Source organism: Nyctereutes procyonoides, unplaced genomic scaffold, assembly GCF_905146905.1.
Source record: "Nyctereutes procyonoides isolate TBG_1078 unplaced genomic scaffold, NYPRO_anot_genome, whole genome shotgun sequence".
Classification (NCBI taxonomy): domain Eukaryota; kingdom Metazoa; phylum Chordata; class Mammalia; order Carnivora; family Canidae; genus Nyctereutes; species Nyctereutes procyonoides.
The window spans coordinates 1-23,136 of record NW_026575119.1 but is presented as its reverse complement, the minus strand read 5'-3'; positions in this window follow the sequence as shown (position 1 = coordinate 23,136).

The following is a 23,136-nucleotide window of genomic DNA, read 5'->3' as shown; positions in this document are numbered from 1 at the left end:
TGGAACCTGCATTTTGCCCCTCTTGTTGGGAGCAGGTAATGAGAGTAGGAGCTTCTGGTCCCCCACTAAGAAGACAAAGGGAAACAGCTTGTAGTAGCAGGAGATCTTGCTCCATGCCTTGGGCAGTGGCTGTGGGAGATTTAGATGCAAACTTGAGCTTTTGAGTTATCTCTGCATTCCAACCTGTTTCTTGGTTACTAAGCAAATGCTTTACTCTATGGGTCTCCATGTCTTCATCAGACTAAGTGGTACCTAATCTGCTGCCTGGTAGTGAAGAGCACATCACAAAATAACATAAGCAAACACTTTGTCCTGTACATAGATAGCATGGACTTGGTAAACAGAAACTATCGGTCAGAGTTAGTTTGGAATGGGGTCCAGTAGTAGTTCAAATCCTATATATACGTGTGCATAAATAAGTGCTTTCTCATAGTCCTAAAGTGCAAATATTTTCGCTTTTGGGACCAGCTAACCTTGTATCATAAAAATAGGACTGTCTGAAGACCTTTGTTAGCCTAGCACTCTTGTGTCAAGAGACCCCCATCCCTTTCATTTATAGCACATTTAATGCAGCCACACCCAACATAAAATACAATCTGCTGCAAATACTTTGAAAGGATGTTTAATTTTTGTTGAATATAAATTTAAATTTAGTTATGATTTGATTTCTCACCAACCATCACCATCTTCTTATGATCAGAGCACAGTCTAATCTATAATTATTTTCCAAATGTAATACAATATTGTGACAAATCCAATAATCCTGAAGATTAATACACTAATTAACATTAATTTTGATTAGGACCATTCCTGAGTAAAAAAAAAAAAAAATCACTGATTACTTGTTAAGAGTTGTAGGTTTAAATTCCAGCTGTGTGACCTGAATTAAGCACTTGGCCTTTCTTTATGAAATGGGCATATTATCACTGCTTCCACCTCCTTCATCGACATATTGCGGTGCTCATGGGAAAGAAAATAAGTGTAGGGACCCTGTGATGTGTAGGATTATTAGTACTTGAATGAACAAATAGAACAAAAAGAAATAGTAGCAGCCTCAAAGTCAACATCCTTTCTACAACCTTTTTAGTATGTACTGACACAGAGCATCCTGAGGGAAAGTGTAGGTAGAAGACCCTACATCTGTGTATACCAAGAAGGAAACTAGCAGATTTAGGACCCAAATGGCCCTAAGTCCTGCTTTAGAGGTGTGGTCCAGGGAGGTCCTGCCACACTCAGGGACAACATTCCTTTCTTCTGCAAAGGTAAAAGCCTCAAGAGATGAGGCTCTTTTTTTAATAAATTTATTTTTTATTGGTGTTCAATTTGCAAACATATAGAATAACAACCAGTGCTCATCCCGACAAGTGCCTACCTTAGTGCCCATCACCCAGTCACCCCCACCCCCGCCCACCTCCCCTTCCACCACCATGAGATGGGGTTTCTTTTGATTAGAACCCACCCTTCAGTAGCCACTCACATGGCTCAAGGAAGGGCCCCACAAGTAGCTTACTCTGGCTCCCTGGAAAGTTCTGTGGCTTTCATCAGAGTTATGAAAGTGAAACGAGGCCAGACATCTTTCCAGGGCCAATATGGTTCAGAAACAAAAATGCACCGTGCAGCAAACTACCTAAGCCAAGGCAGCTGAATAAGCACCCAGCTCATAGCACAGGAAACCAGGGCTGCCCTGTAAATAAAATTAACGTAATGAGACTCTGTCGCCATCCCATGTCTGAGCTGCAAAGTGATTTCTGCCAAGCCCTGTATCCAATCAGATAACCATGTCTCTGAATAAGCATGAGACATTTAGCTAGAGATTTTCAATGGAAATTTGGAGCCCATGCACCAAAATATTTTCTTTACAATTGATCTCCCCCGAAGAACTATAGCACAGAGAGGACTTTTCCCATTCTGTGATTTTAGTAGCTGGTAACTTGCACCAAACTCTTTTAACTGAGAAATGGCCTAAAAGTGAACATATACCTAAGGGAAGCAGGAAGGGAGGGAAGGAGACAGAGAGAGATAGAAAACCAGGAAGAGACAGAAAAAAGGAGGTTTTTACTGTCCAAAGTGCTTTTTTTACAGCCTCCAAACTAATAAAGAATGAATGGTTTAGATACCCATCTCTATTCCCTTTGCAATAGAGTATCCAATGAGAGTGGCTCTCAAAGGTTTTTTCCATGAGGAAAGAAAATTCACTCATAGAAACAAGAGGAACAAAGACAATTGTTACAGATATGTCACAGCCTTATCTCAATAAGGTTGGCTGTGTATTTAGATACTTGGCTGAATTAGTACATCCCACTAAGTAACCTTGCTGCCCCTGTAGCCTCCTCAGTAAAAAAGAGTGGCGATCAACTACAGCTGACAATACTGTATGTGCTCCTTGTTGCTGAAATCAATCACTAATCCTGCATGGCTGGAACGAATAAAATGATAAGAAATCTGCTCTGACTGCAGAATGTCTTTTACTATATTTGCATTGAAGAACTTTTAATAATATGCTCAGCCTCAGTAGTCAACATTCCATGGAAATACAGCAGATTAGCTAGTTGACCCCCTACAGATTAATCAATTCATCCCCACTCTGTGTATATCCCTCTGAATGTGTTCTTATATAACTTTGTGTTTCACTAGGCTGCTCATATTCTCTTTCTTGGGTTATTCTCCAAGGGAACAGGTCAGGACTCTCCCTACTGTGGACTCCAAAGAGTAGTCCCAATTGACTATCTTAGGAGAAACCTAGAGATATTTTAGGGGGTACTAGAAGGATGATGGCTGGGAATATGACAAACTTAGACTCACCTGAGTGCATAATTTTTAAAATTTAGCTTTTGGAAGCAGTCCTGAAAGTTTAGAAAGGTAACTTATAAATAGGCTGAGTAGAAGAAATTAGACCAAAAGACAAAGCCTGATTTTTTTTTTTCATGTGTATCTGGTCTTTTAAAAAAGCAAGTTATAAAAGGAAATTCCTTAAGGGTCTGCTCTGGGGTCGTTGGAGAGGGAGAGTGGAATGAACCGTGGATTCTTGAGTATTCAAAATAAATCTCACTACTCTATAGTGATAGGAGGTGCAGTGGTAAATGTCTGCACTCTGAATCACCATGACAAATAACTGAAACTCTCTATGCCTTGGTCCCCACACCCATAAATAGAAATGCCAGCTATCAGAATTTTCCTGAGCAGTCAATGAGATAAAGCACATTAAATGACTATAAATATGTCTCACAAAGGGTAAATATTCAATAAGCATGAACATAATTATAGTGCTAATGCAGAGTGTACATTTGCCAAATATTACCTACACGCCTTGGCTGTGAAAGTTGACGTGAACACAATCTGTGTAGCACCTACAATTAGAATTTAACTTAGATACAAAATCTGTGTTCTAGTTATTTAAAAGCATACTAAAATGTAATGACTTGAAAAGTTTTTGCTCTTTGTTAGAGCTAATTCTTAGGGAAGTTAAAAATTAAAATATGGGAAGAATGACAGAACAAAGCAACAATCATAATTAGAGATAGGCCCTCAGTTGATCCTTGAACAATATGGGGGGTTTGGAGCACCGACCCTTGCAGAATTGAAATTATAACATGTAATTTCTGTCTCCCCAGAGACTTAATTATTAATAGTCTACTATTGACCAGAAGCCTTACCAATAACATATAGTCGATTAACACACATTTTGTATGTTTTTTTTTTCACATTTTGTATGTTATATGTATTATACACCATACTCTTACAATAAAGCTAGAGAAAAATATTAAGAAAATCATAAGGGAAAAGATATATACAGTAGCATACTGTATTCATTTTAAAAAGTCACATTTAAGTGGCCTTGTGCAGTTCAAACTCATGTCGTTCAAGGGTCAATGGTATATGTCACAGAGAATGTCACTCTCAGCTAAGACCTCTATCAAAGAACCGTTCCAAAATACATTTCATCTCCTCCCAATAGATTCTGTTCACTATCCTTGCCAAAGCATCTTACAATATAAGGGTGATTTTTCAAGATATTAAAATTTAGCTTTTGGAATTAAAAGCAGAATCTACAAACTCAGACTATCTTTTTTTATTTTTATTTTTTTTAATTTTTTTAAAAAATTTATTTATGATAGTCACAGAGAGAGAAAGAGAGGCAGAGACACAGGCAGAGGGAGAACCAGGCTCCATGCACCGGGAGCCTGATGTGGGATTCGATCCCGGGTCTCCAGGATCGCGCCCTGGGCCAAAGGCAGGCGCCAAACCGCTGCGCCACCCAGGGATCCCCAAACTCAGACTATCTTAAAAGTTGAAGTCTTTAGACTATCATTCAATTCAACCTCCACTCCACATAAAAACCCTTACCTGGAGAACTGTCAGTTACACATTGAGCGCTAACCATTACAAGAGCTCATTGCCTCTTAAGGCTTTCCACCACTCCAACTTCACATGCTCTAATAGTTTGAAAAGTTCTTCATACTGAATTGCATTTCACATCCTTATAACTATTTCGACCATCTGCTAGAACAATGCAAAATTAATCTATTTTCTCTTCTACATAAAAGCCCTTTAAATAAAGATTTTTATCAGGGTGGCCCAAAAATCTTTCTCCCATAAGCCAAATATCCATAGTACCATCAAAGAGGTGTTGTTTTTTAATTTCATGGAAATTCTCTGATCACTCTCCTCTTGGCTTATGGGCAAAGCACCTAATAGATACCACACCCTGTTGTGAACTGAAAAACACAATTTGGGACAGGTCCATCAGCTTCCTTGGACCTGACATTAACTTGCTATTTATACAATTCCCTTGCAGGAGACCTGGTTGTATAAAAACTGGCTCATGTTTATTTTAACAACAGTCTTGCTAGGTCTCCCTCTCTGTTCTTTACTTGCTAACCTGAACAACTGAATTTTAATCTAATCATGTTGAGGTTGGGTTGGTTTTGGGTATTTGTTCCAACTGGCCTACATCATCCTGAATTCCAAATGTATTATGTGGGTGTCAGGTTTCAGGTATTTGCATAGCTTTTCAGTCCACATCTAAGTTGTTGGCCAGCTTTGTAAACGGGACAGGGACCAGGGCAGAACAGTTCCTATGCCAGCTGACTCAAAGGAAAATCGATGACCACGTTCTTTATCGACATGCATTCCAAATTATCAATAGGAAATCAGTAAAAAACTGCCAAATGTCTTGCCTGAGTTAATGAAGACATAGATATTTTTTAAAATATCACTCAATTTAGAAGTCTAGTAATTAATGTATTAAAAAACAAACCAAGGGTAACTTGTGTGCCTGACCTTTTGAAACACAATCTGAAATCTAGTGGTTGCTCGTTTTCTATGAATTCACTAATCATTTGTTAATGATTCACGAGTTTTACTGGTATCAAATTTACCAGTCTGGCACATCTGTCATCCATTTTTCTTTCCCCCCTACCTGCTTTTTGTTTTTTGTTTGTTTGTTTTTGTTTTTTTGTAAATTACATAGTATATATTTTCCTCAAGGGTCCTGCTTATTTCTTCTTATTTGCTCTTCAAGTCTTTCCTTTCTCTAGAGAACAATTTATCTGGGCTTGATATTAAAAATCATCTGAAGTATCTAGGGGCACCTGGATGGCTCAGTGGTGGAGCGTCCGCCTTCAGCTCAGGTCGTGGGATCGAGTCCAGCAATAGGCTCTCCACAGAGAGCCTGCTTCTCCCTCTGCCAATGTCTCTGCCTCTGTGTGTGTGTCTCTCATGAAAAAATAAATAAAATCTTTATAAAAAAAGGAAGTATCTGGGTATCTTCTTAATGTCATCTTACCTCTTCTGGAATAACACTATAGAATATATTATGAACATATACTACTTTTATATATCTACATTATTTATATTTACATTATACATAAAAATATTAACTCTAATATACTCTTATTGCCATTTATTCTACTTTCCAGTTTGCCAAAGAAGTCAAATATAAGATTCTAAAAAGTTTCTAAAAAAAGGAACAAAGGGAAAAACCTTGCACATTGATTCTTTTTTTTTTTAAATTTTTTTTTATTTATTTATGATAGTCACAGAGAGAGAGAGAGAGAGAGGCAGAGACACAGGCAGAGGGAGAAGCAGGCTCCATGCACCGGGAGCCCGATGTGGGATTCGATCCCGGATCTCCAGGATCGGGCCCTGGGCCAAAGGCAGGCGCCAAACCGCTGCGCCACCCAGGGATCCCACATTGATTCTTTTTTAAAAATTAAGTTTATTTTCTTTTTTACTCCTCCACAAAATAAAGAAAAAGTTCTGCTTTATTCATGCCATTTGTTAGCATTACACTGTTTCCCAGAATATCAGTTCTGCCTTTTTTTGATACAAATACAGCTACATTATGATTTGGGAAGGGGTGGAGGGGGAGGCCAGGGGGGAATCTTTTTCCAAGCAGAAATCCTTACAGAATTTTAAATTCTTGACAAAATTCTTACATATGCCTCTTACTCTATTTTTTCAAAACTTTGAGTACTTTTTTTCTTAAAAAGTTCTATTTTATATTTTTGCATTTATTTCTAAATATGAAAATGATTCAAAAATGATTTATATTCTGCAGAAGTTCCTAAAGTAAGGAAAATTATGTAAGGAAGCAAAAAATACATATTTTTATATGCACACACATCCATATATACTACACATACACACATATATATTTCTCAACCTAAGACTGCATCATGATTTTATTATATTAATAGAAATTACTTGATAACTTAAAAGATATTATAGTCTACCATATGGACATTCTCCTGATGCTGAATATTTAACTTTTTCAAAGTTGTGATATTATAAATAATGCCACAATAAAAATATTTATATTAGTCATTTACCTGATTTCAAATTATGTCCATGTTAAAATAGAATTGTCCTAGCAAGAATAGTACTTTTTAAATACTATATTGTAGGATTTAATTTTGATTCATCCCACAGTTAAGAAGAAATTTTTTAAAATGTTTAACCCAAAAGGGTTTGTATGTGGGTGGCAAATTTCTAAATTCTTACTCATGAAATAATACAGAGTTTCTATTAACTTCATTAAGAAAAAGAAACTAGCTTCACAAAATTCTTGGATTATAATTCTTTTACTTCGACATTAGTAAGTATTATGTTATTGGTTTCAGAAATATCCCATTAAAAGTCTGATGATACTTCATTTCTTTCCCTTCATAGATACATTGGGAATTCTTTTTACCATATATATTTTTTTAGAGGATTTTTCTTCTTTTTAAAAATATTGCCAAGATATAGTGTGTTTAAGGGCATCTGGGTGGCACAGTCAATTGAACATCCAACTCTTGGTTTGGCCTCAGGTCATGATCTCAGGGTCATGGGATCAAGCCCCATGTTGGGCTCCAAGCTCAGCAGGGGCTCTGCTTTCTGCTTGGGATTCCCTTCCTCTCCCTCTTTCTCCTACTCATACTCTTTCTCTCTCTCAAATAAATAAATAAAATCTTTAAAATAAAATAAAGATACAGTGTGTTTAGAATCACCCACAACAGTCTTTTCTATGTATATTTTCGGACCATTTTCTTTTCCAACCCAGAATGTTTCTTATAATTAAATATTTGGGGCAGCCCAGGTGGCTCATGGGCAGCCCAGGTGGCTCAGTGGTTTAGCGCAGCCTTCAGCCCAGGGCCTGATCCTGGAGACCTGGGATCAAGTCCCATATCAGGCTCCCTGCATGGAGCCTGCTTCTCCCTCTGCCTGTGTCTCTGCCTCTCTCTCTCTCTTCTCTGTGTATTCTCATGAATAAATAAATAAAATCTTTTAAAAAAATAAATAAATCTTTGGCCATTGTTTGCAGTGACCCTTGAGTATTCCTCAAGAAAACTCCTAATATTTATGCTCTCCATTTAAGATATTTCAATGTTTTTGTTTTATTCCTCTTTGTTTGAGCATACTGTAGTTTGTGGTTTTCCTCCACATCCCTAATTTAATACGTGTCATTTTTCATATATAGATAAATGATGAAGGAAAGAATATGAAGCTGCCATCATTGTCTGCTAACCAGATAAGATTTTAAATAAAAACTGTAGAAATATCTTTAAGTATATCAACAGCATCTCCATTAAAACACATTAACATCTTTCCTCAGTTAGATTATTCACAATCTTCTGGCCAGAAATGCATTATAGAACTTCTTCTCTGTCCCTTGAAAAATGTATAATTTTACATTATCTGTCCCTGAAAGCACATTCTTCTGGATTCTAATTTCCAAAAGAGAAGATTCATGTGTGTTATGTGTCATATCTAGCAACAATACCTAACATGCTATCAGGCTTGTGATACACACTCAAAACCGACTATTTGAGTGACACATTTACTCTGCACAAAAAAAAATATCTACTTAAATTCCACAATACTATTAAGTGTCTCTGTTCAAGTCATTCATCCCTTCTGAGGTTCTGATTTCTGACTTAACTAGGTGCTGGAAGAGCCATGGTAAGAGCTAAGCTTTCTAGGAAGAACACAGTCTTTTTCCTCAAGATTACCAACCATTAGGTAAACAAACAAACAAACTAAAAATAAGATAAAACCTGGCCTGAGCAGACCATAAGGTATTGACAGAAATCCATCCTTACCCTGTTCCCCTGCAAAAAAAATCTTTAATGGAGACTCTATGTTTAATGCTCTTTTGAGCTACAAAAACATCTTGAACACTTCCTTTTCAGTCTTTATCACATATACTTGAAAAGCTCGTAATCCCTTTTTGTTTAACCAAAAAATTCAGCTTAGCTGTTCTCCCTATATTGGTGAAGTTCAAAATATGTTTGTTTTCCTCAGTGCTCAAAAAGAGTATCTTACCACATAATAAGAGGTTGTTACATGCTCACAAATGCAATACGTATTAAGGCAAGAGAACCATTTCTCAAGTGATCTTTGTTTTGATCTGTGGAGGATTCATAGCTGAATTTAGGGAAACGTTCTTTCCCCCAAGTAATTGCAATATCCATCTAATTCTAGCAGAAACAAACTCTTGTCATTCTGCTTATTCACACACCTACATGATCAAATGTAATTTCCTTGAGATAAAGTATGTTGGCTGAATTGGTAAGAAAGAAATAGGAAAAGTAATTATTCCATTAAAAAAAGGAACAAAAGAAAGAACCCTAGGCCTCCTTATTAGTTATTTGGTATAGAGCCATGTTTTCAGTTGGGGAGCATGTGCAAGTGTGTATCTTATGCCTGGCTTGGAAAGAAATAAGGAAGAAACACACAGCTTATGGAGGTACAGATACATGAGATTTTCTTTTGGTCAATTACTAGAGCATGAAATGGTAGCTTTATGCATAATCTTCCATAAATGTGAAATGATGATAAATCAACTTGTCTTTTACCAGTAGGCACAAGATAGTTAGCAAAGATGAAAATATGTCCTTCCATTATTTGGAACATGTATCTTTAGCTGGCCAATTTCTGCCCCCCTCCTACCTTTGTAGAATTTCTCACTTTATCAGAACTAGTGGGAAAGTGAAATTGCCCCAAACTATAGAAGGTGCCAAAGACTCACTTCCCCAGCAGCCTTTGCAACTGTAGAGAAAGCATGAGACCTACATTGTATCAAATATGTACATGTCAAAGGCACTGAGTCTAGAATCAATCATAAGCAGTATCCAGCACCAGCGGTGGTGACAGTTTAGGATGATGCACTGACACTGGGTGGTGACAGCCAGACTGTCTTCAATGGGCTGATTCAGTGGGAAGGATCAGTCAAGTTATCTAGATTTCAGTTACTTCTGCCTTTTTGCCACCCTGGTTTTCCATCATTCTAGGGAAATCAGTGAGCTACCTACTATAGTCTTTTTCTGCTCAAAATACCCACAAATAATTTTTATTCCTTGCCACCAAGAACCCTACAATACAATGGTTTTACCAATGATACTAATGTCCAAGGTTCTATTACTGCATCCAACCTATTCTATGGCAATTCACCTTTTTACATACCTGATTCTCTGCTGTGAAGTCCTTCAGGGTAGGCATAACTTTGTAGGGTTTTTTAATGTTTTTTTTCCACCACCCATAATTCTATCACACAGGTCCAAATATATAGTAGGCACTTCAAAATGTATGTGAAAGTAAATGGTGCCATTAAAATCCTTTTATTGTTTCCCAGATGGGTAATTCACCTTATCCTTTTAAATTGAAATGACCACATACTGTCCCATGCCTATGCTGGGAAAGATTGCGTTACTTGCTTATGAGTTTGTCTTCTTTACCAGACCATTAGCTTTAGTGCAATGACCAAGTCTTAGTTAAATTTGGATCCAGAATCTGATGAATAAATTATTAGTGAATGCTAACACAGCTAACAAATAATGGAGCTCTGACTAGAAATCATGTCCACTAGCGATCTCCTGCCCCAGCCACCTTCCACACCCTGAGGTAACATCACAACCAACACAAGTGTACTATTACACCACCACGTTGGCCTATGAGCACTCAGAAGAAATCCTCAGGTAAAATACTCATTCCAGCTCCATGAGGTAGCCCCAACAGACCCCAGGGACTAAGGAAGTTTAGAGTATCTGATTCTAGAAAAACCTGGTTGAAATTGTAAAGTCTACAACGAAATAAGGATCACTAGTCATATGATAGTGATGTCTAGTATGTTATAATGCACATGTATATACATGTCATAATGTATATATGTACTGTCTCCACTGAACTCAGCATACTTGAGGCAGATCATCAGTATTCTTACCATCCTAACTTACATATTATATTGGAACACCCACTGTGAATTATTCCCTCTGACCCATCCTCCTAGACTGTCATCATTCCAAGCAGCCCAGAAACTAAAGTTGTGCCACACAGATTATAAAGAAGATATTTACTTCAATATCTCTCTTGAGCTAATGGTCTCTGCCTGGCCATCGAATATTTATTCAACCTATCTGCAGTATGGCATGGTGCAAGGAGGGCCAGTTTGGTAACTCAAAACACTGGCTACCCCATTCATTACATGTGTATCCCTGGGCAACACTGAACTTCACTCTCCCTTGGTTTTCCCTCCTACAAAGGTGAATATGCTACCTTGTGGGGATTTTATTAGGCTCTAAGTAGAAGAGTTTATATTTTAATATACAAAGCCCTTAGCAGGTGGCCACAGAAGTGAATGATTGTTATTATTTTGATTCTTGTCAGGTATTATGCTCAGTTCTCCCCAAGTTATTTTATTCAATAGGTACGAAGGTTTTTATGGAAGGCATTATCCTTATCCCCACTTTACTGATGGAGAAATTGAGGCTCAGAGAAGTTAAGTAGCCTGTAGCAAATCTTTCAGTCCAGGATTCCAAGTGAATTTCCCTGACTCACAAGACCACCCACTTAACTTGCACACTCCACTTCCTTTCACGTTATATGCCTCCTGCCTTCTCGATGTACTTTCCCTTGCTGCAGATGGATGGATCCACTGCACCACAGATAATGGAGTTGCCTTCCAGCCTGTCACTTCATTACCCACAAAGCTGAATCACAGCCCTGAACAGCACCTGTCTCCCCAACCGGCTCACACCATCCCTGCTCTCACTCTGAGCACGAACGCAGTCTCCTTTGGCCCTGTGAGGAGCATGACAGAACTTCCCAGTGTATTTATCAGAAGAGCCTTAAGCTTTTAATAAATGACCATTTCAGAAATACAATTTCAGAGATCTCTTGGAGGCTATAATTGGAGACGGTATCATCACTACTGGCGATGGGAAGCTGACTGCATTTGTTTCTCTGTCCTCTCACGTTCCCTTCAGGTACCACGTAAAAGCAGTAAAAAATAGCTTAGCCAGGCCGAGAGCTCCTGAAGGGTAAGCCATTTCTCTGCCTCGCCCAGCTACAAGGTGGAGGCCATCCTTAAAACGGAAATGCCTACTGTACTGACTCACAGGTAGCTTCCTAATGGCCTGTTTTATTGTTAAATGTCTCATTTTACCTGATAAATCATTGTACCATTGCATCAATTGTGTGTCACTGGGCTAAAAACCCACCTTCGCTGCTGATCTTTCCAGAAACAACAACCCTAACCCACAGCACACTGCTTGTTCTTTATTCTGCATCCTAGATTAGGTGACCTACCTGCCAACTCCAAGCTCCTTAGGGTAGGAATTTTTTTGTTATTTGTTCAACATAGTGCAATCCATGAGAAAGCTCTGTATACCTTAAGAGTAGCACATAAATAAAGCTACCTGAGAGCTAACACCAGAGAGAGCCTGGAAAATGTCATGTGTTAAGAAATTAAAGATACAACTGTTTGATGAATCTGAATATCACCTTCATTTTAAATAAAAAATAAAGGTGTATTTTAAAACTGATAATTCACTCCAGGAGAGGCACAGTTATCTTCGATGTAAATGGTAGAAGGCCTTCTCACTCCTAAACAAAAATGACATGTAAAACAGTGACTTGCATGAAAAGAATGTTTTCAAAATTAGAGTATTTCTGCTTCTGGACTGAAATATTGTGCATATAACAAGATAATCTTTATGGAAACTTTATCATGATGGGGGGAGTAATATAAAAAATATTAACCTATTAACCTTTAAAGTGATTTCAAGTGGTGTGTCTTGTTCTCCTATGACAACTCCTATACAGAAAAATGTAAATAAAATTTCCTAGATTTGAAAGACCTTGAACTAGTGATGAGACAAAAAGAAATTAGGTAGTGTAGACATACAAGAGGCTACCTGTATTCCTCCAGGATCAGGATAGAATGGGTCATGCTATAGTAATGAGCCAGTCCTATATCTCCATTAATACATGTTGTTTCTTGCTCAAAGATCTTGGTAGTTTCACTGGCTCTCCAAAGTTGGACCCTTCTAAGTATTAACTCAAGGTTCATCTTACTTCCATCTTGTAAATGTACTATCTGGAACAGATGGCTTCCAGGGTTGCCAAGGCAGGCAAAAAGAAAGTTGGAAAATGGCCCAGAAGGTTTTCACTGCTATTATGGGCTTCAAAATTCACATGTTGTAGCTCTAACCCTCAATGGGACTATATTCAGAGACCTTTACATTTGGATCCTTATGGGGGTAAGTAATATTAAATGAGGTCATAAGGACAGGATCCTACTCTGATAGAGATGGTACCCTTATAGGAAGCATAGACACCAGAGCTCATGCTCTCTCTTTCTCCTTCCATGCACACAGAGAGAAAAGGCCATGTGAGGACACAACAAGCAGGTAGCAGTCCACAAGCCTGGAAAAGAGATCTCACCAGAAACCAAGCTTGCTGGTACTTTTATCACAATGGTGAGAAAAGACATCTATTATTGAAGCCACCCAGTCTGTGGCATTTTGTTTTGGGGTTTTGTGGTGGTGGTGGTGGTTGTTATTTTTTAAAGATTTTATTTATTTATTCATGAGAGATACAAAGAGAGAGGCAGAAACCTAGGAAGAGGGAGAAGCAGGCTCCCTGAGGGGAGCCCGATACCGGACTTGATCCCGGGACCCTGGGATCACGACCTGAGCCAAAGGCAGATGCTCAACCACTGAGCCACTCAGGTGCCCCTGTTGTATGTTGTTATGACAGCCTACAATGACTGATACAACTGCCTTTGCTCAAATGTGACACATGTCCTATCTGATCACAGATCATTGGTGAGAACTAGGCAAACAGCTCTGCCTAACTGCATGGAGGCTACAAAGTTTTGTTTCTCATATGCCCAGGAAGAAAAGGGATCTCAGGACTAGTGAGCACTAGTAATGGCTACCACACCTTCCCAGAAAGACATGAGAGCTAAACAAACTCTGAACTGGGGAGGAAGACAGAGGATTTCAGAAAAATAAGGAGAGCAGGACCAGTAAGAAATCGGTGTCATTTCTATCTATCTTAGATTTAGCCACAAAGGAAAGGAAGTATATGAAATGAGTTGTTCTAAAATTATGGGTTATTCAAAGAGGAGATGGTTTGACTAGCTTCTATTCCAAAGATTTCTGAAAGCAAGAGCCTTCCCAAAGTACCATGTATTTTCTGAGCACAAGGGAGCCACAGTCTGACATATTAGGGAAGTGGGAGGCAGCTACCATTTCTCGGGTTCCCAATGGCTTACAGGGGTTTGGTAGAAAATTGAAGCCAAAATTCAAAATGATGTAACATGCCAAAATGAGCCAGAAAGAGAAGCTCAGGGGCTAAAGTTGGCTGGTGGCCTGGAAGTTTCACTGGTAAAGAGGAGAACAGCTCCTTAATGCTATGCTCTGCAAGACAGAGTTAACAGTAGGAGATGCTGACACAGAACTGGGATTTATGGCTTCAATAAGGACAAGGGGATTGCATAATAGCAGAAGCCATGTGGCATTACTTAACAGACAGAGGCAAGATGGATGAAATTACTGTTAGGAAAAGCAAAGCCAAGTGGCAACCAGGGTATCTTGACCTGTAAAGATCTGTAACTACAGCTAACAGACCATAGTATTCCTAGGAGTAGATGGATGTCTAGTAGCCTGTGGTGTGTCAGGATATACAGGATATATAGGATCTCCTAAGTAAAGAACAAGTTGTCATACCTTGTACCCCATAGCTCTAAAAGAGATGTACAGTATTTGGTGGGTCTATCTGAACTTTAGACACAGCTTATATCACACTTGGGATTATTGCTCTGAGCCATCTACCAGTTGACCCAAAAAGGTACTAGTTTTTAGTGGCATTCAGAGCAAGAGAAGATTCTGTAGCTGGTCCAGGATGCATTGCAAGTTGTCCTGCAACTCAGGCCATATGATCCAGCAGATTTAATAGCAGTAGAAATATTCTTATTGAATAAAAATGTAGAGTACTGTTCTTAACAAGCCAAAAGAGGGGATCCCTGGGTGGCGCAGCAGTTTGGCGCCTGCCTTTGGCCCAGGGCGCGATCCTGGAGACCCGGGATCGAATCCCACATCGGGCTCCCGGTGCATGGAGTCTGCTTCTCCCTCTGCCTGTGTCTCTGCCTCTCTCTCTCTCTCTGTGACTATCATAAATAAATAAAAATTTAAAAAAAAAAAAAAAAACAAGCCAAAAGAGAAGAGTCAAGTGATATTCTTCAGGTCCTAGACTAAGGCCAGGCCTTTTGCAGGAGAAAACTACTCACCATTTGAAAAACTGTTCTTGAAGTGCTAAGGACCTCTAATAGAATCTTAATAGCTTAACCAGAGGACACCAAATAATTATATGTTTGGAATTGCCCATTTTGAACCAATATTATCAGATCCATCAAATCATAATGTTGGATGGCTACAGCAGCAATCTGTCATATGTTGGAAATGGCATATCCAGAACCAGATACAAGCAGGTCTTGGAGGCACACATAACTTACATAACTTCTAGAACTATTAGGTCATAGTGATACATCTCCCTCAACTCATATCTTACAGCCACAGGGGGACACACACCCTACAATCAACTATTAGAGGAGAAAAACACCTAGGGCCTGGTTTCCTGATGGATTGACTCTACATGTTGGTGCTGACTATAAGTGACGCCACACAGAAGCCCCAGTCAGAGGTGACCTTGATTGAAAGTAGTGAAGCGAGGGGTGCGTGGGTGGCTCAGTCAGTTAAGCATCTTGATTTTGGCCCTCTCTGTCTCTGTCCCTCCCCCTGCTCTTGTTCATGCTCTCAAAATAAATAAAATCTGAGACAGAGAGACAGGAAGGCAGGCAGGCAGAGGGGGAGGGAAGGAGAGAGGGAGGGAGAGAATCTCAAGCAGACTCCAAACTGAGTACAGAGCCCAACATGGGGCTTGAACTTACTAGAGAAGATACAAAACATGCTCTTATTTGTGTTTCACTTTAGAGTTCACTCTAAAGTACTCGCTGACTCCAGAGGTTCCACAAAAAGCCCTTACACAGTTGCCCAGGTGGTGACATGAACGAAAGCTATTCCTGGGCCAAACAGCATGGGACATTTCTTATCAAGGTCACTGCCAAATGCCCAGCCTGCCAAGAGCAGAGTCTGATGCTGAACTCTAAATATGGCATTATCTCCTGAGGAGACCAGCCAGCCACTCACTGGCAGATTAATTTATTAGACAACTTCTACCTGGAATTTTGCTTACTGGAATTGATACCTACTATAGATATGGGATTCCCTCCCTGGCCTCTAGTCCCTTCATCAGCAGCTCCCAGCAAAGACTTACAGTATACATAATTTAGAGAAACCTATCCTATGATCATCAAATAAAGTACCTTTTTATGACTATGAAGGTACAACTATGGGTATTTGATCATTTGATCCACTAGTCCTACCATATATCATACCACTCAGAAGCAGTCAGCCTGCTTCTGACTTCATCAATGGCATGATGAAATAGCTCGCTGAAGTCTCAAATAAGGTCTACCCCAGAGACAACATCCTTTGAGCCTGAGACACTGTGCTCTGGGACTTAGAGCTGAAGCAATGGCTGATGCACATGGTGCTATGTCTCTAAATGCCGGAACCAACTGGCTGGAAAAATAAGGGGTAAAATAGACAATGTTCTTCACATCCAGTTCCCAGTTTGCAGAATTTGTTCTTCTTGTCCATAAAACTTAAGGCTCTGCTAGATTAGATATCACTGAACCTAAACTTACAACTATCACCTTGCCATTTTGGGCTCCTCATGACAAGAGAACATCAAGCAAGGAGAGGAATTACAATATTAGTAGTTGCAATTAATCCTGTTACCATGAGGAGGTAGGGTTGCTACTATACAATGGACGGCTGAAAGGAATACATATGGTATCTATGGGATTCTCTGGGGCATTTCTTGTGATTCCAGTAATAACTATAAATGGGGAATTGGATAAAACCATGGTCCACAAAGGTACAACAACTGAAGACTCATATCCTCAAAGATGAAGTTCCACGTTACCCTACCAGGCCAGCACCTTGTCTGTGTTGAAGTGCTGAGTAAAGGTGAGGGAAATACACAATGAGAGATGGAGAAAGGCAATGAGAAGCAAAGGTAGGAGCTAAAGTCCGCCCCACTGACCTTTACATTTAAGTCTATTGTAGATTTTGGAAGTGACCACAACTTTGAAGTCTCTGTGAAAAATTCAAGACAATGGAGTGCACAAGCAGGCTGAAGTGCCTCAATGGATGGACCTATATACTGAATAGTTTTTGCTGCCTAATTCGCATCTTCACTCAAACCATTCACTGGAACTACTGATGCTCCACAACCTTCTACCTCGAAGCTTCTACCTGCAGTTGTACACTATAGTGCCCCTCTTCACCTCACTGCTGCTTCTCTGACTCTGCAGGTGTGCGTTATCTGTAAGAACTCACTTAGCACTCACATATGGAAATCCCCAAATGTGGGAGGAAGCTAATAATTTACAAAGAAACTATTGACTAGTGGGAATCGAAAGCTGATGGATAAATGCTCCTCTCTTCTGTCCCTCTGGTGGATTAGAACTAGAGTGCACTCTGTCTTTCAGAGGAAGAGGACAGAATCTCCAGCCACAGGGGCCTATATTTCTGCTCAACTCAAGAATGTATCCTTCCAGATTATTTCACCAGTAGATTCTAATAAATATTTAAATAAGACATAACATCAATTCTTCATAAACTCTTTTTTAAAAAACAGAAGAAGAAAGAACATTACCCAACCCAGTCTATGAAGCCAGATATTTTCCTGATATCTAAGCCAGATAAAAGTATTACAAAAAAGGAAAATTTCATACTAATATCCATTATACATTTTTGCATATAGATGCAAAAATCTTGAACAAAATACTATCGAACTAAATTCAGTAACATATAAAAAGGATCATAAACCATGACCAAGAATTTATCTCAGGAATGTAAGGTTGGTTTAACATCTGAAAATCAATCAATATGATATATCATGAAAACAAAACAAAACAAAATGGCAAAAAAATTATCTCAAAAGATGCAGGAAAAAAATTTGACAAAATCTAAGATCTTTTTATGATTTAACAAACCAGGAATAGAAAGTAACTTTCTCAATCCAATAAAAGGCATTCACAGCTAATATCGACTTAATGGTGAAAATATTAGAGCTTTGCCCCTAAGATCAGGAATAAGACAAGCATCTTCACCTTCCCTCCTTATATTCCAAATTATACTATAGGCTCTAAGTAAGGCAATCTAGCAAGAAAATGAAATAAATGGTACCCAGATTATAAAAGTAAATGTGAAATTATCGCTTTTTTTCAGATAGCATGGATATATATATATATGTTATATATATATAATATTCTAAGGAACCCACTAAAAAACTATTAGAATTAATAAGCTTAGCAAGTTTGCACAGTACAAGAGAAACTTTATAAACACAGTTGTATTTCTATATACTAGCAATGAAAAATCAGAGTAAAATTAAGAAAACAATTCCGTTTGAAGTATCAAAAATACTTAGCAATGAAGTATTTTGACAAAAGAAGTGTAAAATATATACTTTGAAAATGACAAAATGTTGTTCAAAGAAATTAAAGAAAAACTAAACAAATAGGACATCCATGTTCAAGGAGCAGAGGATATAATATTGTTAACATATTAATACCCACAAAAGTGATCTACAGAATCACACAGTCTCTGTCAAAACCCCAGTTGATTTATTTGTGCAAAAAACTTGAAAAGCTGATCCTAAAATTCATACAGAAATCCAAGGGTCTCAGAACAGCCAAAACAATCTTCAAGAAGATAAGTACCATTGGAAGACTCCCACTGTCTTAGTCCATTTGGGCTGCTATATCAGAATACCATAGACTGGACACCTATAAAAAAAATAAAAATTACCTCATTCTGAAGTCTGACAAGTCTAGAATCCTGAGGTGCCTGAAGAGAGCCTGCTTCCTAGTTAAAAGATGGCCTTTTTGCTGTGTCCTCACATGATGGAAAGAGGGTGAGGGAGCTCTCTAGAATCTCTTTTACTGGACATTAGTCAGATTTATGAGGGTTTCACTTTCCTGACCCAACTCCCAAAGGCCTCACCTCGAAATACTATATACTGAGCATCAGAATTTAACACACAAATTTGGGAGGATATAAATATTCACATGCTTCCCAATTTCAAAACTTACCACCAAGCTAAGACACTGTCTTAAGACAGTGTGGCACTGACATAAGACTATACATGTAGACCAATGGAATAAAACTTAAAATCAAATATTCCTTTATATATATAGCCAACTGATTCTTTTTTTATAATAAATTTATTTTTTATTGGTGTTCAATTTACCAACATACAGAATAACACCCGCTGCTCATCCTGTCAAGTGCCCCCCTCAGTGCCGGTCACACATTCACCCCACACCCCGCCCTCCTCCCCTTCCACCACCCCTAGTTTGTTTCCCAGAGTTAGGAGTCTTTATGTTCTGTCTCCCTTTCTGATATTTCCTACCCATTTCTTCTCCCTTCCCTTCTATTCCCTTTCACTATTATTTATATTCCCCAAATGAATGAGAACATATGTTTGTCCTTCTCTGATTGACTTATTTCACTCAGCATAATACCCTCCAGTTCCATCCACGTTGAAGCAAGTCGTGGGTATTTGTCGTTTCTAATGGCTGAGGAATATTCCATTGGATATATAAACCACATCTTCTTTATCCATTCATCTTTCAATGGACACCGAGGCTCCTTCCAGAGTTTGGCTATTGTGGACATGGCTGCTAGAAACATCGGGGTGCAGGTGTCCCGGCGTTTCATTGCATCTGTATCTTTGGGGTACATCCCCAACAGTGCAATTGCGGGGTCGTAGGGCAGGTCTATTTTTAACTCTTTGAGGAACCTCCACACAGTGTTCCAGAGTGGCTGCACCAGTTCACATTCCCACCAACAGTGTAACAGTGTTCCCTTTTCCCCACATCCTCTCCAACATTTGTGGTTTCCTGCCTTGTTAATTTTCCCCATTCTCACTGGTGGGAGGTGGTATCTCATTGTGGTTTTGATTTGTATTTCCCTGATGGCAAGTGATGCAGAGCATTTTCTCATGTGTGTGTTGGCCATGTCTGTGTCTTCCTCTGTGAGATTTCTGTTCATGTCTCTTGCCCATTTCATGATTGGATTGTTTGTTTCTTTGGTGTTGAGTTTAATAAGTTCTTTATAGATCTTGGAAACTAGCCCTTTATCTGATATGTCATTTGCAAATATCTTCTCCCATTCTGTAGGTTGTCTTTTAGTTTTGTTGACTGTATCCTTTGCTGTGCAAAAGCTTCTTATCTTGATGAAGTCCCAATAGTTCATTTTTGCTTTTGTTTCTTTTGCCTTCGTGGATGGATCTTGCAAGAAATTACTGTGGCCGAGTTCACAAAGGGTGTGGCCTGTGTTCTCCTCTAGGATTTTGATGGACTCTTGTCTCCCATTTAGATCTTTCATCCATTTTGAGTTTATCTTTGTGTATGGTGCAAGAGAGTGGTCTAGTTTCATTCTTCTGCATGTGGGTGTCCAATTTTCCCAGCACCATTTACTGAAGAGACTGTCTTTCTTCCAGTGGATAGTCTTCCCTCCTTTATCTAATTTTAGTTGACCATAAAGTTGAGGGTCCACTTCTGGGTTCTCTATTCTGTTCCATTGATCTATGTGTCTGTTTTTGTGCCAGTCCCACACTGTCTTGATGACCACAGCTTTGTAGTACAACCTGAACTCTGGCATCGTGATGCCCCCAGCTATGGTTTTCTTTTTTAAAATTCCCCTGGCTATTGGGGGTCTTTTCTGATTCCACACAAATCTTAAAATAATTTGTTCCAACTCTCTGAAGAAAGTCCATGGTATTTTGATAGGGATTGCATTAAATGTGTAAATTGCCCTGGGTAACATTGACATTTTCACAATATTAATTCTGCCAATCCATGAGCACGGAATATTTTTCCATCTCTTTGTGTCCTCAATTTCTTTCAGAAGTGTTCTATAGTTTTTAGGGTATAGATCCAGCCAACTGATTCTTGACAAAGGTGCCAGGATAATTTAATGAAGGAAAGAATAGTCTGTCAACAAATGGTTCTAGAGCAGCAGGATATGCATATGCAGAAAAATCAAGTGTACAATTTCTTCACATACTATCCACAAAAATGAATTCAAAATAGACCATAGACCTACCCAAATATAAGAACTAAAACTATAAAATTCTTAGAAGAAAATAAAGGAATACATCTTCATGATTTTGGGATAGACAAAGCCTTCATGTATTTAATACCAAAAACACAAGTGCCAAAACAAAAAAAAAAAATTGACCTACATCAAAATTTAAAACTTTTCCTTCAAAACTTACATTAAGTTTAAAAAACAATGTACGGAATGAGGAAAAAAATATAAATTATATATCTGGTAAAGTACTTATATCTAAAATATATAAAGCATTCCTAAAATTCAGTAATAAAAGGACAAATAACTCAATTAAAAATGAGCAAAGGGGATCCCTGGGTGGCGCAGCGGTTTGGCGCCTGCCTTTGGCCCAGGGCGCGATCCTGGAGACCCGGGGTCGAATCCCACATCGGGCTCCCGGTGCATGGAGCCTGCTTCTCCCTCTGCCTGTGTCTCTGCCTCTCTCTCTCTCTGTGACTATCATAAATAAATAAAAATTTAAAAAAAAGATTTAAAAATGAGCAAAGGATCTGAATAGACATGTTTTTCCAAATATATACCAATGACCAACAAGCATGCAAAAGATGTTCAACTTCACTAGCTATCAGGGAAAAGTAAATCAAAACCACAATATGATACCACTTTATACCCTCCACAGCTATTAAAATAAAAAAAGATAGACAATAACAAATGTTGTTAATTAAGGATGTAGAGAAATTGAAGCCCTCAACATTCCTAGATGGAATAAAATGGTGCAATCACTTTGGAAAACAGGCCAAACATTAAACACAGAGTTACATATAATCCAGCAATCCTATTCCTAGGAATTTACTCAAGAAAATTAAAAACATATGTCCCCACAAAAACTTGTAAACTAATGTTCCCAGCATTTATAATTGCCAAAAAGTGAAGACAACTCAAATGTCCACCAACTGATATGAATAAATAAAATGTGATTTCTTCATACAAGGGAATGTCATCTGACAATGAAAATATACGAAGTACTGATACATGCTACAACATGGATGAATCTTAAATACATGGAAAGTGAAAGAAGCCAGTTTCATGTGATTCAATTTATATGAAATGTCCAGAATAGGCAAATCCCTAGAGTCAGAAAGTAGATTGGTAGTTACCAGAATCTGGAAAGGGGTTGGAGGAAAATGGGAAGTGATTACTAATGGAAGCAAGATTTGTTTTTGGTTTAATGAGAATGTTCTAACACCTGACTGTGATGATGGATGCACAACCCTGAATATACTAAGATTATTGAACTGTATTAAGTTGGGGGGACATTTTATGTACATGATTTATATCCCAATAAGGCTTCCTTTTTAAGGAAGAAGAAACTAAAAAAGAAAGAATGCACCCTTACCTTGGTTTTTCCTTTGTTCTTGTTTTCCTCTCCCACATCCCTAATCCTTGGACCACTTTTGGTAATAAACAAGCCAATGCAAGCCCTAATTCAGGCTCTGCTTTCTGGTGGAGAATTCAGGATGGAGATAATGCATTTGTGTATGAGCAAATGAATCTATTTATCTTTTGAAAAACTGTAAAAAGGTGATACTTCTGCCAACATCATCACCTAGATTGATTCACAAATTCTTTATCTCCTGTACTTTTCTCCAATCTATGAGATAAAGGGAAAACCCCACATACACTTTCTCTGAGCTTTTCCTTTCAAAGACTAAGAATTGGGACAATAAAATTTACTGACATAAAAATTTAAAAATAAAAAAAATTTAAAAATATTGGTATAGGAATGAATAAAGGTACTTTTCCTTCCCCCATCACCAAAAGCCTTGAGTTCTGAACTTGAACACTCTATTTTAAAGATACATTGATGTTTTTACTGCAAATAGTTGCCAAGCATTCAAACAACTCCTGGCTACCAATCGTTTCCTTGGGGGAAGAACAGACAGATAGATGAGAGAACTTACTCGGTGGGTGGAAGTGGTCTGATTCTGGATCTATGACACTCAGTCCCTTAAGGCAAAAATGCACCTGTCTCCGGTACCATCCAGATTAAGGATCTGTAAACTTTTTCTGCCAAATAGTCTATACTTAAGACTGGGGCTACAAAGTCTCTGTCATAATTCATCTCTGCCCTTATAATGGAAAAGGAACCAAAAGCTGCTATAGGCAA